The 12,465-nt window shown below is 39.2% G+C and overlaps 1 protein-coding gene across 7 annotated transcripts in view; it reads left to right on the forward strand.

Annotated features, from left to right (window-relative positions):
• CACNA2D1 (calcium voltage-gated channel auxiliary subunit alpha2delta 1) overlaps window positions 1–12,465 on the forward strand; it is a 421,619-nt gene that overhangs the window by 16,119 nt on the left and 393,035 nt on the right. The window lies entirely within an intron of this gene.

The following is a 12,465-nucleotide window of genomic DNA, read 5'->3' on the forward strand; positions in this document are numbered from 1 at the left end:
TTCTCTGACTTATTTCTATGCGTCAGCGTTATTATTGGTACTGTACAGTAGTATTATACTTTCCCATTTCGAAGTATGGTAATAACTAGTAGGATATTCTATAACTGCAGAATTACAAAATGATTGAATATTAATCTATATGACATCCAAAGAAAAAAGCACTAAACTTTTCAAACATATACTAAACTATACTTCAAACCTAAATTTATAAAGTTATTTTATAAACTGATAGTAACTGTGTGACCTTAGGCGTATCACACGGTTATCTTTGCCTTAGCTAATCCGTCTGCACTATGCACACCATTACCACTCTGCACCAAGCCAGGCACACCTTGCTCTGGATCTGGTTTCCAGCAAGAAATGAATCCTTCAATCCTCTGTCTGTTGTTGGCGAAATGCATGGATGTAGATTGCAACATTCACGTTGATGTCAGTAAAGCCATAATTTTGCCCTGCATGTTTGAAGTTATTTCTGTAACATTAACGTCATGGAACTACTGATGCATGTGTTGATCATATACAAATTTCCTCCACATGCCTTTGGTTCTTTACTGAGTTGAATGGAAGTCCATTATCTTCCACGTGTTTTTATATTCATTTGCCTCTTGCCTCTGTATAATTAAAGTTAATATCTACATAAACATTAGTTATGTACACTTAGTAGATGAGCTAAGTATAACTACTGACTAGTGGTTAAAACTAGCTGGTAGGCAAATAATTAGGGTTACTTTTGGAAAGATTCAGAGGTATTTGTGCAGTTGCTGTCTGTGCTTTGTGTCTAAACCGAAACAGCTACATTTACGGGTATTTTAACATCTTTCATGAGGATGGAGCATTTTCTCTCACCAAAACATGCACACCATTAATTTTTAACAAACAGATACGCATTTCATCTGCTATTCATGGGAAAAAATATTTTTCTTGCCTTTGTTTACTTTCTGAGAAAGTAATATTTACTGAAACTTAAATTAAGCTTGGCCAGTAATACATATAGTTGGTTGAACACTGGGGAATACTTACAGGCCATTTGATTTCCTTCTGCGAAGAAGAATGCAGGGAATCTGATGGTGAATCAGATATTGTTTAAAAGGTTACTTGGGTTGTGGTGAGTCAGGGAAGGTGGAGTGAAATTCAGTTTCTTTGTTTAGGAATTACCATGTAGCATTTAGAAAGGGGTATGTGTGTGAATTTAAATAGCATCATTTCCCCTGCTTTCCCAGCAGTGCTCTTTCTTTATCCCTAATCTGTATAAACCCAAATATTTATGCTTACTGCAAGATCAAAAGTTTGAAAGGAGTGGTGCACCTCAGGTGGGAGGAAGGCAGCATCCATGTGTTGAAAGCAAGCTCCTGTTGTGGCTGGATGCCTTCCCATTTGAAATGCAGTACTCTGCTATTCTGTTTAAAACAAAGAAAGGGATCTGAAGTCTTTCCAATTAGATTGTTTTATGAATTCATCGCACAGTGTTTTTTAAAGAAACCTGCCTGATTTTCCTTTTGTTACGTTCCCATACATACCTATGAATCATCAGTATAGAAAGAAGTGCTGTCAGATTAGCAAACGGAGAGCTGCCTGGATACAGACAGGTGCCAATCAAAGCCGGAAAGCCCATTTCCAGTGACGTTGCTAAGCACGGGGATTAATATTTGCTGGAGTTCACTTTGGAACAAAAACGCTGCCGCAAAGGCCTCGCACTTTCAGCTAAGGAGCGGCAGGGAAAGGGATCCACCTGAGGAGCACAGGTCTGACACAGTTGGACTGCATCCAGCTTTGAGTATTGCTGTGGCTTCCTGCGGGAAGCTGCAGTCGCTGATAACTAATGAGGTCCGTACTGTGTTCGGAGCGCTTGCTGACAGCATGTCACAGAGCAGTGGGGTAATATAAATAATAAGATTTTGCTCTGTTTTCTTTATTGCTCTTTGTTGCTTTTATTTTTAACCACTTGCTATAAGAGATGGGTCTCTGGATTGCTTGCTCTGTTGCACACACTTTCTTTTTCGCTGGCTGTCTCTCTCTGCCTCTTGACAGGTGTAAGGAGGATCCTAAATATAGAAGTCACCCGTCAGTTGGCTTCAGCAATCAGCAAGCACTGATTTAGCATTTCTCTTAACCAGCTAAGCTCCAGAAGGGTGTTTCTTTCAGATGTTTATAAATTTATTCAATTACAAGATTTCTTTAATACTGTTAGCAAACCAGGTTATTCTGTAGCCTCAAGAATACCATAAGCAAACATGTCTCAGAAATGATAGTTGTCAGGAATGGCTCCTGCGATGGAAAGGAGAGAAAAACGCTTTTTAAAGAACTCCCATATTTTAGCAGTGTAGTTAATGGTGCAATATCTCATTGGGGAAAACACTGACACTAAGTGTAAGTACAGTCTCCAGTTTTTAGATGAAGGAACACACTTTCAGACATAAATAACTGTACACTTCCCTATGAATTTTTCCTCAGGAGAAGAGACTTAACTGCAAGTGTACTGATTAGCTGGGGTTTATTTTGCACAGAAGTTAGGTGCATGGTGAGAAATGCAGTTGTTCTGGCACTGAATGTTTATAGTGCTCAATAAAAGTATTTTTAACACAGAGTAATATTTTTAATGATGTACATTTATTTATACTTCTGTTGAGGTCAGCACAATACTGATTCTTAAACATTAATTGGCCAAATTTAATATAGTACCATTGCAAACAGTTCTAGTTAAGATATTTGGGGAAAAAAAAAAAGAAAAGAGCTGCATCACTATATTAAAGACAACTTACATATTTTGTGTTAGTCTATAGGCAGGCGTCTCAAATTCTTTCTCTTCCTTGTCACTAGTTACCATTAATATTCATAAAAATTTTTCACAGTCTACAGAGGAGACCCTAAAATTCAGTATTTAATTGTGACAAGTGAGTTAGATGTGATGCGAACATTTTTGATACTGACTTGCTCTGATTTTTATGTTTTATGATTGTAATACACTTCTAGGATATTAAACATTGTGTTAAACAGAGGAACACAAGTGAAGTCGGTGCCTTTATGTGGCTCAGCAAAGCAGTAGTACTTTTTTCATGATAGTAGTAGTGGTTACATGTGGTCTGTCTGGTTGTGAAAAGTTCTGTAGCAAAATACGGCATGGGTTTGTTATGCTATGTAAGGTTTTATTTTTGGTAACCTATTCTCCCTATACCCAGCCATGAGAAACAACCTGTTCCACTGTTTAATTTTTTTTACTGCTTTTTGAATTGGTATAATTTATTGCAAGCTTCTGCCAGGTCTGGGACGTCTGCTTAGGTGGTTGATGGAGAGTGATTCAAACCCCCACAAGGAAGTAAGAGGGCTGCTAGGTAAAAATAGCAGGACTGGTCCTGAGAAAAGGAAAAAAATGGTTTAAGGTAGAAGATGTTTCCAAGAAAAAGATGCTTTCTCAAGTGTGGGACAAGAGATACTGGGATAGATCTAACTTTCTTGATACAGCTGGTGTCAAGCTTTATACCTGAAAATCCAAACTGCATCTAATGCGCGTTCTCGGTAGAAGCTCTTTTACATTTCACAGATCAGAACTTGAACTCTCTGAATCCTAGTAGTTTTGGTTTCGTGCCTGATTTTTTGGGTTCAAGGGAAACTGAATATTCTTCAGTATGAACTCCTGTGATCTGACTGTGACTTACCAAAGGAGCAAACCAGAATTGCCGTAAGGTGATAATGCAGCTACCTGAGCACAGCTTTAGCTGCAACCAGCAGCTCTTACGGTGGGTAAACATATCTCTGCTGAGGTATGAGCCACCAGGTTGGAAGGCAGAACTACTTGTTTAAAAATGCTTCTGCATCTAATAATTAGAAACTTATTCTCTCCTCCATCCTCCAAATTTATGTTTCACTGTAGCACTGTTTTTTCTAGTCGGCTAGACCTGGCTAGATTCTGCCTGCCTTTGGCATATTGTTTGCTGAATACAGTGGGAAGATCTTTTCTGCTGAATTTATTTTACCAGCCTGGTGTTTATTAGACAGAAGAGGTGGTAGTCTCCTCTCATGAGTATTGTCCTTTAGTTACAGCATACAGCAGCTGTGTTGTGGCTGTATGTCTACATGGTTCCTCGTCTTTTATCCAGGACAGAATCCATGTACTGTACCTTCACCTTTGTGTTTTCATAATCTAGATAGATACATTTTCTAAAGAGAATCAAAAATTTCATCAGATGATTTTTCCATTGACCTCCACAGACATTCAGTCAGGTCCATATCGGGATTATGTGAAAATATTTTCATTTTTGTATCTTACCTCAGAAAGTTACATGAAGCAAAAAATAGTGTTTGTTCAGGAAAATTCATACTAAAACAGCTCCTAGCAAAAGATAAGAAAAAACAAAACCAAAAAACCACAAACAACCAAACCCCATATAGATTGTGAGAGTTAGAAAACTACCTTCCTAATAAAACCCTTTTTTTTACCTACCTACCTACTTACCAACCTCTCTCTCTCTCTCTCTGTCTTTTGATCTTTCCATCCATCTATCTATGTATTTACTGGGATGAAGTTGGGGATAAGAAATAGTGCTTACAACTGGATTAAGGGTGTAAGAAGGTTAGCGAGAGGATGTAAGGGTTCTTTGTGAGCAGAATGACTAAGATGATTGTTAATAAAAATAGAATCACTGGTCGTGTTACATGCGTGGTAACATTGTGCTTGAAGTGGAAATATACGGAACAAAAAGAATCACTGGGAACGTGCAGCATAGGTAGGGGTGGTTTGCAGTGCTGATAGTGATACAAGTGTATGTTTGTCCCAACAAAGAGGGGAGGACCGCTAGAAGCAGAGTTCATCATCTCTTACACTGAAGCAGTTTCTGAAGTGATACACGCTGTGCATGCACACATTTCAGGTACGAGGGAGGTTTTGTCTCCCCCGTCCATGCTAGTCATTAGAGCCTGGCAAGAGTGGTCAGGTTGGATGCTGTACAAACCTCAGGCATTTTCAGATGGCAGTGTTACAGATAAGAGGCATAAATCTTGAAAAAAGCACAGTCAGTTATGATTTTCCCACAGAGATAAGGAGCCCTTCACTGTTTTCAAAACAGACTTGTGACTAACAGCTAGCTGTATAAATAATGGAGATCTTGTATCTTACGTTATACATAAGAATTATTCTCTCAAGATGTATGGGAGTCCCTTAAGCAAACAAAGTATTTACTTTTCAAAGGGCCGGATAGTTTATAAAAGCTTTTCTTTACTCTTGCTTAATATGTACTTATATTACTAGAATTTGCATTTAAGCAATTTCAGACCTTGTGGGGGATATAAAGTATTTTATTTGTTAGAGTGAAAGTAATATATGTCCTCATTTTTGAATTGTAGTCACTGCTTTTAAAGGTAACGGTGAACAAAATCGTCTTATGAGGCATTATTCCTGTACTCTTAGTGCAGTGATGTTTTGGCTTTGTATTCTGTGAAATAAGATTCTCCATGGTAAGACTTACATGGAAGAGGCCAAATTCAACGCTGTCAAAGTAAAAGGTTCAGAAAGCAGATGGGCAGGATGGCGGTTTTAAGAAGCAAGGAAGAACTGTGATCCTCATGTCTGAGTGCAAACCTACGCTGTAGCAATTACATAGTATCATCTTTTCTGTCATTTCTGGCTTAGGATTTACAGGATCTCAGAACCTGTAGGTCAGACATATGCCTCGCTTTTTCCTTTCCCTCAGGAAAAATAAGTTAATTTTAAGAGGTGCATACTTCTAAATGTCTCTTTATGTTGAAGATTGAGACTACTTTAGATGTTATGAAAATTATTCTTTAATGAAAAAAACTACCCATGTCTCTTCTGATACCTTTTTTTTTCTTTTTTCTTTTTTTTCCTAAAGTTATTGCTATTACATGATAGCAGTCTCCATGAAACTTTGTCCATCCCAGGCTAAAACTCGGATACCTCTACTAACAAAATGAAAGAGCTAGTACTTCTGGAAAACAGGTCCTACAAATTAGCTATGAGCACTCAACTCCAAATTTATTTAGAACATTTAGCCTAATCCGATGACAGTGATGTACATTTGCACAGCATTTTTCACCAAACGGTGGTCAGAGGGCAGGATCTACCCACATATCCCTTATTGTGGCAAAGATTGGCTACAGCTACACCGTCCTGCTCCCCAGGCGTTGGAGAACCAGGACTGGTCCAACAGCTGGCCCAGGATAGACGGTGTCAGTGGGATGGAAGGCAGAGATTGCAAAAGGCACAGCAGATCTGGTGCGGGTTCATAGCTTTCTCCTGTGAGTCTTCATTCATATAGGCCATGAAATCTCAAATGCAGTGTAAACTGTACTCTCCCCTGCAAAACTTTCCAGGAAAGACTACCTTGTCTATTTTTCAGGGAAGACAGTACTAGAAATGCAGGCATAGGTTGTAATCGACACCTGCTTGTAGTATATGATGTTAAACTGAAGTGTCAACACTAGAGCAGCTGCAAACCTATCAGCTATAGATAGAAATGCATAACAAGCTGAAATACATGTGTATTAACTTCACGGGCCCTGCTTCCATGAGTGAAGGGAAACTGAGAACGCCACAGGAAAGTGCTCTTTGTCCTGAGTAGCCACGCACCTTAAACCGTTTATAGCTTTTCTATTGATTGCCCTGGTTGCAAACTTCCCTGGCTGCAGTCATCCCATTTCTAGTTCAAGAATTAATCCCTTGGTGGCTGAAGCACAGGCATGGCAAATCCTCAAGTAGTATGATCCTCTTAAGGGAAAAGTACGCATGCCAGAGTTGTGGCCCTGCAAAGTGCTTCGTGGGGCACTTAGTGAGAGATTCCTACCTGTGGCTTATCCAAACACTAAGTTTTGTTTACATACCTCGTAGTGGGGACTAAGTAACGATAGGAATGGGATGGGGAGAATTAAAGGGATGCTTGCTAGGAGAGTGTTGCCACCTGGCAGCATAACAGCTTGACAGTCCCAGTTTTGCAATTAGTCTTTTTAAACAGAGGTTTAGAAGGTCTTATGAATCACATGTGCTCAAACTAGTCTTGGGTTGTTTAATTAAGGAATGTAATCTAGATTTCTGGAATTGCTACAAATCTAATGATAAAAATATAAGTAACTGCTATATCTTCACTATTTATATGCTTTTTTCACGTTAAGAAGTTAGATTCTTAACACTAATCACACAGCAATGTAAAGGCTGCTTCTTATGTGTGTCTTTGTGGAAGATTTGTTCACCCGTAAGTGATTATGTTGCAGCAGGCAACAGATGGTTAAGATATTTCTCCCAGTTTTACAGCCTGTATAAGGACTGTCTGGAACTGCAGCCCTTGCAATCCAGAACTGTGTAGCTCTCAAAGGACAGCTGAAAAAGGGTGACAAGACAGCGCAGCTTTGTGTTCACTGCACTTTATGTGTTAGCTTTTGGTGTTGCACATTCAACTTTTTAAAGAGGTGTCAGAGAATTTTCTATTCCTAGTTCCAGCAAGAGCCCCAAAGAGGATCTCTTCTGGAGCGCTGTTGATACAGTGTGGCTTAGGGCGACATGCCAAAACATAGCACTTCATAAACAGTCACCACATTTTTAATGGTTTTCATCAAAAGACATTTACCACTTGTCAAAGTGTCAGCCTGACGACTAGAGGGACTGAAATACACACCGGAGAACAGGCGTATGGGCAGGACTTGTGCTAACTTCCTTGGCCATTTCCATCTGTGCTTTCTGCCATTGATAAAAGTATTAATTCTAGGTGACCCTGGCCCCACTGTAATCCTTGAGTCTTTCAAGAGCGGAGTGTCAGTCCTGGACACGGTGCAAACGTTGTTCGTGTTGCTGGAGAGCAATCCCAGCGCAGCTGTGAGAAGCAACTGCAGGGTGTCTGACGTGCATGTGGCCACCTTTGAAGGTTGGCTGGAGGCATTCCAAAGTAATTGCTGGAGGATGTCACTAGCTGTCTTTCCCTCTCTTTTTCCTTATTTTTCATGTGCTCTGTCACCTCTCGTAGATGTGATCTAACTCCAGCCAGCCAGACTGCTATTCTGCTGCTGGACTAGGCTGCCTGTTCCTCCCTGTGCTGTTCCCTTCTGCTGCGCGAGGGACATAAACCGGTGGAGGCGTGAGGTGGGATGAACCTTGGCTGTGTCCTCAGTGCGTTCACAATGCAACTTAGCCAGTAAAGGAAGCTGGCAGATAGGATTCATTCCTGAACTAGCATGTGACGTACAAAGTTGAATTTCTCAGCTACTGCTCTCACCCAGCTCTGACATCGGGCATCGTGACAAAAGTCAACACACTGCTTTGTGCTGTCAGGACATATTTCTTCTCTCTTTCTGTGAGAAAGGGGCAATGGCAACAGCCTAAATCTGCAGAGATCCAGGAACCAAGCACTTCCTCTGGAGCCTTAGTCTGGCATTCGGTTTCCTTCAGTCTCTCTTCCGAACTGCAAGGAGCTGTCACCTTTTATGACACAGGGATGCTGAATTAATTTCAGATTGTAATGAACTGAGATTTTAAAGTAGTAGGCACCATTTAAATGTGTTTCATAGACTAATAGCTGTATATATAAAGATATTTATCCAGCTCCATTATAACCAACATTAACAGAGGTTTACCACAAAGTATATTTATATGACACAAGCTTTCCTTTGTAGTGAGGAAAATTAGTTGCCCTAGCAAGAATAGGGTGATTCAGATGTTACTGAACATAGAGGTTCCCGTACAAGCTACCATATTTGGTCTGAAACCTCTCCTTGTCTTTCAGTAACTGGAGAGATTAAGCACCTTTTCTCCACAGATAAATAAAAGCAAGAAGCAGCACTCTGCTCCATTTACACTGAAAGACAGTTGATCATAAAACTAGTGTTCTGCTACCTGGTTCTGGATTTATTCACTCTCAGCTTGTCATCTTCCTTAGGCACGCAGTGATCCTGGCAATTCTTCTTGGACTGCGCTACTGCTGCTAAATTCATGACAGTCTCTCATGGATCAAGACTGATACCTGGCTATGAAGTCCAGTCAAGAGAATGTGGAGGCTGATTTTTAACAAAATGTTGTAAATATGATGAGATTAGAGGCTAACTTAAGATGGCAACTCATCTGATCTGCTTGCAGTTTGAGCCTGAATCTACTAATAAATTTCCATATCAAAACATTTCTTTGGATAGTAAAATCCCATGCAAAAAAAGTGGCAGGAGCTTTATGAGACTAAAATCCTACCTCAGTCTGAGCAGCTCAGTAGACTAATTGAAGACTTAACAGTTATACAGTAGCATTTGGCTTTTCCGTAGTACAGAATTCAAGAGGTTTTTTTATATGAATGTGCTGTTACGGTAGAGAGTATTATAAAAATCATGTTTCTTGAATGACTGAACCATAAAGGCAACTCAACTTTTTTTTTTTTTTTTTTTTTAATATGCATTTTCTTTTTCTGGGTTTATAAATTTATCCTAAGGGGCACTTTTATCACACAGATTTTAACAGTCAATAAGACTTTACAAATGGTAGAAATTAAAGTTGCACACGTCTGAAAGTTGAGTGTCTCAGAAGACTGTACAGAAAAAAAATATAAGAAATGGGGAAAAAAGAGGAAGTAAGAAAAGGAGATAGCAGCACATTATCAGAGTCATGAAGATATACAGCAAGATTCAGGTTCTGTACTTGGAAATTGTCAAAGTGATGGTAAAATAGGATAAAAAAAGGACAGGGCCTACAGTAGCAAAACTTAAAAGGGACTTGTTCAAACATCATCCTGTAAAACTAAATGCAAATTCCAACTCTATTGATTTTAATGTTTTGAGGTATATCTTTAAGACTGTGGGTTAATGGAAAAGATGACTATTCAGTTTTCATCCGCCAAAATCCCTGTCCCCAACCTCAGAACATTTGAACTTCATTATCCCCAAGCAGTTGTCAAACTGTCGCCTTTGCATATCCCCAAAGAAGCATAACCAAGCATTAGTTAGTTAGACTTACACAGTCTGTAAATGTGCAAGTCCGGACAATGTATATTTTAGAGCTCTAAAGGGACAGCCTCTGAATCTGTGCAAATTATCTACTGTAAATCCTATGTGTCAGAAGAAATATTTGATATTTGAAGGGAAGAAGAAAAAAAAAGAAAGTAGAACAGAGACTGACCTAGAGAGATACCAAGCAATTACTCTGTTCTGGAAAAATATATAAACAGTGTCAGGAGTTATTACAGAATATTTCAGATGGCATTATGGAAGTAACCAGCAATACCGTTAAACAAACATTTTTCATTAAATCTAGTCATTTTTAGCAAAAGAGAATTGAAGAGGGAATTGATATGGAGATGCATAATAAGTCTAAGATCATCCATTTAAACAGCATCAAGGTACCACGGGCATTCAGAAAGTAGTAAGTGAACAAACCTGACCTTGCTGCACAGTGTCTTGGAAAGTCTAGAAAAAGATCTGTGGAATGTTCTCATTGTTAAATCATTAAAAACAAACAAACAAAAAATAATAAATCACTTTGAGGGGAGAAGATAAAAGAATATATTAAAGGGTTTTGGGAGAAGAGCTATTTGGAAATTATTGAGAGAAAAAAGAAGGGCAGCTGATATGAGGCAGAAGAGTAGCCATATTATAGGAAACAACATTCTTTCTCAGAAAGAAAGAAGGAAAAGGTCTCTTAAATGAAAAGAAATATATATGAGCATCTGTACATTTTCCAAAGGAGCTCTGTGCTTCTGTATTTGAGGTTAGATTTTTGTAAAAGTAACCATTCAGCAAGTTTGGAAAATCAGTCTACTTTGCCGTGTCTTGCATACCTGTGCAGAGTAATTAGCCACTTATGAAAGTCTTGATCATATAACCTGCAAATTTAAGACATTAAATGTAGACTTGTAGACACTTCCCTGTGTCTTGCATGGGATTTCTATCTGCGGTTTCTTAGGAAGGGCATGAGTATGAAAGAACTGAAGAAAATACAAAGATTTCTTTTTAAAGATCTAAAAATTGGACTGTAAGTTAAAACACTTAAGTATATATAATTCAGGAGAGAGAACACTGTGGTCATATGATCTTGGTCTGTATATACATCTACAAGGTAATGATGTAAACAGGGAAAGGGGTTTATAGAGTTCCAGAAGAAAGTGGTAAAGTGAATGGTTTAAACTGAGGAGCAGAGAGGGAGGAGAAATCTAAGCAAGTATTTACAAAAAGGTTTTAGATCACAAGAGTGAATAGAGAATGGAATAGACAACCACTGGCAAGAGTCAGCTGTAGAGTTACATATTATGCAAAATAAATTCCAGCAACCATCATCACCTTTATTATTGCATCAATATTTTATTTATTCCAAATCTCCCAAGTAAAAAGTAGTTTCTGGTCATCTCTGATAATCCATCTTAAGACGTCAGGACAGATGCCTTGTTAAAATGCCTGCTCCACATGATATCATCAGCAGGGCAGATGAAAGTATTCTGCCTGTCCATACAGCTCAACCAAGGCCTTGCTTCTGTTTGTATCTATCACATGTTCTCTACTTCTGTTTTTCTTGAACAGAGCAATGAGGCTTTAAATCCTCAGGTCACTAAGACTCTTCTGTGCACAAAGAGATGATGGGGACTATTTTGTTGTCCTTTCTGGCCTACAAGCGTGGGTTGGGGAAGAAAAGGATAATCATAAGGTATCTAAAGTATTTCACAGAATGTAATAAGCAAACAAAACCTCTTCCTTGTCCTTTGTATTGGGCTATTACAAATATGCAAGGGATTGGTCAGTCAGAATGGACTTAAACTGAATGAATAAACAGAATGGCTCCAAAGCACGGGCTTTTCAACTGGCCGGTGATCATATGTGCTGTTTAAGTGATGCCAGGCATAGCTCTGGTGCAAGCTAACTGCCAGACTATGCCCCAGCTTACTTCAGAGCACAGCAAAATAAAGGTTCTGCTCTCAGTGAACATGCTGGGAGTGGTCCCCACTTTTGGAAGTGGTCCCTACTTTGGGAGCAGCAAGAGAACTGAGCTACATGGATGCAGTTTGTGTTGACACTTGCTGTCAGAGCCAGACAATGGTCCCTTGCCTTTTTGTTTAGTACACCTGTACCCCTACCCCTTGTGCTCAGGAGAGAGTTTAGACCCTTACACTGTTAGGAAACATCAACGTTTCATAGCTGTAGGAGTGTCATTGCAGTTTCGTAACAAAAGCCCTCAAAGGTGAATAGATTGCTTTTTGTTCTTCTCTGGCCACAGCAGTCTGCTGACAGCCAAATATGAGAGTTTTGACTCTGCTTTTATTTGGACTGTGCTCAAAGAAAGCTTGAATTCAAAGGAGTATTTGCAGAAAGGAGGAAAAACGAAAAATGTAAAACACTGTTAGTTTATCCGTATTCAAACAAAACATTACAGCTGGCCCTTCCACCTTTGCTAGTTTTTTTCTGCTGGAAAGATAGTTTCTATTTGTTTAGTCCATGATGATGATTGCCATCAGCCACCTTTTAAAATGTCCAACAGTGTGTTCTCCTCTGTTGTCCATGTTC

This window comes from Grus americana, chromosome 1, assembly GCF_028858705.1.
Source record: "Grus americana isolate bGruAme1 chromosome 1, bGruAme1.mat, whole genome shotgun sequence".
Lineage (NCBI taxonomy): Eukaryota > Metazoa > Chordata > Aves > Gruiformes > Gruidae > Grus > Grus americana.